The sequence below is a fragment of the Squalius cephalus genome (genome assembly GCF_949319135.1).
Source record: "Squalius cephalus genome assembly, chromosome: 23".
Taxonomy (NCBI): domain Eukaryota; kingdom Metazoa; phylum Chordata; class Actinopteri; order Cypriniformes; family Leuciscidae; genus Squalius; species Squalius cephalus.
Genome location: NC_137144.1, coordinates 4,065,847 through 4,069,613, shown reverse-complemented (window position 1 = coordinate 4,069,613; position 3,767 = coordinate 4,065,847). Strand labels below are relative to the sequence as shown.

Genomic DNA, 3,767 nt, shown 5'->3' with positions numbered 1-3,767 from the left:
TTCCTCTACCTAGGCCTCTTCCTCTACCTCCTTCTTCTCCTTTTCCTCTACCTCCTTCTCTTCTTCCTCTACCTCCTTCTCCTCTTCCTCTACCTAGGCCTCTTCCTCTATCTCCTTCTCCTCTTCCTCTACCTCCTTCTCCTCTTCCTCTACCTCCTTCTCCTCTTCCTCTACCTCCTTCTCCTCTTCCTCTACCTCCTTCTCCTCTTCCTCTACCTAGGCCTCTTCCTCTACCTCCTTCTCCTCTTCCTCTACCTCCTTCTCCTCTTCCTCTACCTCCTTCTCCTCTTCCTCTACCTAGGCCTCTTCCTCTATCTCCTTCTCCTCTTCCTCTACCTCCTTCTCCTCTTCCTCTACCCCCTTCTCCTCTTCCTCTACCTAGGCCTCTTCCTCTATCTCCTTCTCCTCTTCCTCTACCTCCTTCTCCTCTTCCTCTACCTAGGCCTCTTCCTCTATCTCCTTCTCCTCTTCCTCTACCTCCTTCTCCTCTTCCTCTACCCCCTTCTCCTCTTCCTCTACCTAGGCCTCTTCCTCTACCTCCTTCTTCTCCTTTTCCTCTACCTCCTTCTCTTCTTCCTCTACCTCCTTCTCCTCTTCCTCTACCTCCTTCTTCTCCTCTTCCTCTATCTCCTTCTCCTCTTCCTCTACCTCCTTCTCCTCTTCCTCTACCTAGGCCTCTTCCTCTATCTCCTTCTCCTCTTCCTCTACCTCCTTCTCCTCTTCCTCTACCTCCTTCTCCTCTTCCTCTACCTCCTTCTCCTCTTCCTCTACCTAGGCCTCTTCCTCTACCTCCTTCTCCTCTTCCTCTACCTCCTTCTCCTCTTCCTCTACCTCCTTCTCCTCTTCCTCTACCTAGGCCTCTTCCTCTATCTCCTTCTCCTCTTCCTCTACCTCCTTCTCCTCTTCCTCTACCCCCTTCTCCTCTTCCTCTACCTAGGCCTCTTCCTCTATCTCCTTCTCCTCTTCCTCTACCTCCTTCTCCTCTTCCTCTACCTAGGCCTCTTCCTCTATCTCCTTCTCCTCTTCCTCTACCTCCTTCTCCTCTTCCTCTACCCCCTTCTCCTCTTCCTCTACCTAGGCCTCTTCCTCTACCTCCTTCTTCTCCTTTTCCTCTACCTCCTTCTCTTCTTCCTCTACCTCCTTCTCCTCTTCCTCTACCTCCTTCTTCTCCTCTTCCTCTACCTCCTTCTCCTCTTCCTCTACCTAGGCCTCTTCCTCTATCTCCTTCTTCTCCTCTTCCTCTACCTCCTTCTCCTCTTCCTCTACCTCCTTCTCCTCTTCCTCTACCTCCTTCTTCTCCTCTTCCTCTACCTTCTTCTCCTCTTCCTCTACCCCCTTCTCCTCTTCCTCTACCTAGGCCTCTTCCTCTATCTCCTTCTCCTCTTCCTCTACCTCCTTCTCCTCTTCCTCTACCCCCTTCTCCTCTTCCTCTACCTAGGCCTCTTCCTCTATCTCCTTCTCCTCTTCCTCTACCTCCTTCTCCTCTTCCTCTACCTCCTTCATCTCCTCTTTGAGCTCCCCCTCTCATTCTCACTCTTCTTCTTTTTCTTCTAGCTCCTTCCATTTTTGTTGAAGACAGGTGAACTCACCTGCTGCCTTTTATAGCACACCTGAGTGCTGCGTTTTCAAATTAGCACATGTGTGCTTCCACACCTGGTGGTTGTGTTTATCCAATTCGTTCATTAGTGTTGTCATTGACAATCCGGGGCTTTGTAATGACAAGGAAGTAACCTCACAATCCTTAACTGTGTCTAAGGTGTGAAAATGTGTGTGGAGTTTTACAAATCACTGTGTGTAATGTTTTGCAAAAAGGGTGAAGCAGACATTGTGTGTAATGTTGTGCAAATCTGTGGAGGTGTTTTGCTCCTTGGAGTAGAATTTTGCAAATTGTGTGGAAATTTTTATTTTAGTGTGTAAACAATCGTAAAAAACTGTAATTAGAAACAAAATTTGGGTTTACAGTGTGTGTACAGTTACAGTAAAAAAAGAAGATCCAATGTTGGCATCCATTGCTCCATTGAAGAGCTCACCTGTTGCCCTTTCATGCTAAAGCTCTGATTGCTAATTGTAAAACTGCGTGACGGGTGTTTGCCCATGTGATGAGTCAGTGTGCATATCTGAATGGCAGTGTGTTCCTTGTGAAAACAAGAGATTTTCTGCATGAAAATTGTGCCAAAAGCAGAGAATTGTGTGTAGTGTTTTGAAAAAAGTGTGTTTTAGAACTGCAATTTGAGTGTAAAGCAGGAATTGTGCTTGTAGTTTAGCAGAATTGGTTCAGGGGGTTGGTGAATGAGTTACATGTTGTGGTCATTGTGTCTCAAGTACCAGTATTTGTGTGTAAACAATCGAGAAAAACTGTAAAGATCTGTCCTCTAGTGGTGAAGGATGGAAGTGCAATTAAAGTGATTGACTTTCCTACAGTTCAATTACATTGTAGAGGCAAGTTTTACAGGAACAAGCACCACTCACATTTTCTCCACATTATAGTCGGGTTTAGTAAGAGATATAAGATTGTGTTACATGTTTACTTACATCATAATAAATGAATAAAGTCTGTGAAAGGTTTGATATTGTGTAGTTTGTGATCCTCCATCAGCAGCTGCAGTTTCTCTCAGCTGTATCAGTGCAGTCACTGTGACGTCTGACTGACAGAGGTTTTTGTACGACTCTTTATCACTGTGTGAACACTCTATAACTGTGATAACTCTGACAGTAATAATCTCCTGTATCTTCAGTCTGGACTCCACTGATGGTCAGAGTAAAATCACTGCCAGATCCACTGCCACTGAATCTAGATGGAGTTCCAGTATAACGGGTTGATGTCACATATATGAGGAGTTTAGGAGCTTCTCCAGGTTTCTGTGAGTACCAGTGTAAGTAATCGTTATTAAACACATTACTGCTGGTTTTACAGTTTATTCTGACTTCTTCTCCTGGTTGAACTGTTATTAATGGACTCTGAGTTACAGTATACTGTCCTCTACACTCTGAAAGAAAACACAAACAAAATGAAAATGATGTACATTTTAAGAGAATTAATAATTATTGTAAAAACTGTATTACACAGACCTTGAGCAAACAGACAGAGAGTCCAGATGAAGATGTTGATTGTGTTCATTGCTGTAGTTTAGTCTTGTGTGATGATGAAGATTGTGTTCTGCTCTCAGTCATGAAGTGTTAAACTCACAGCACTATAAACACTCTCAGAGCACTGAAGCATGTGCTGACAATGCAAAGTGACTCTCTCTATTTAAATCATTATCCTGAAGACTGTAGATCAGTCACAAACACTTTTCGGTGACACTTTACAATAAGGTTCATTAGTTAACATTAGTTAATTACATTAACATTTTCCCTCTCCCCCCCTTTTTTTTTTGCAACAATGGTACAGAATCATAGAGAAAATCATCATGATACTCAGAGAGCAATAAAAAAATCACAAATACACATTAATATATATGAAATATACAGGCATAGGTTTGTATCATGACTGATATATTTGATTTGAAACAAGCATATGTTTGTATCATGTCGTATCATGTACTTGATGTAATGAGATTTGACTCCGAGTGAAGCAGTTCTTCTCTGCTGTGAAACACAGGTGTACGCAGGGCCGTTTCTAGCCTTTTTGGCACCCTAGGCAAGATTCCTATTGAACCCCCCCCCCCCCCTCCACTGTCCCTCTAGGGGGGTTCGGGGGCATGCTCCCCCGCAAGAAAATTTTGTACATTTTAAGGTTAAAATCAATTAAAGTTGCATCAATCTGG

General features: G+C 43.8%; 1 long non-coding RNA gene across 1 annotated transcript; it reads right to left on the bottom strand.

The window, feature by feature from the left end:
• Positions 1-620: 620 nt before the first annotated feature.
• Positions 621-3,169, bottom strand: LOC307151187. Its single transcript, XR_013819838.1, has 3 exons — positions 3,070-3,169; positions 1,183-2,987; positions 621-1,032 (listed from the first exon to the last, which is right to left on the bottom strand). It is a non-coding gene; the product is annotated as an uncharacterized lncRNA (long non-coding RNA).
• Between the last annotated feature and the right edge of the window lie 598 nt (positions 3,170-3,767).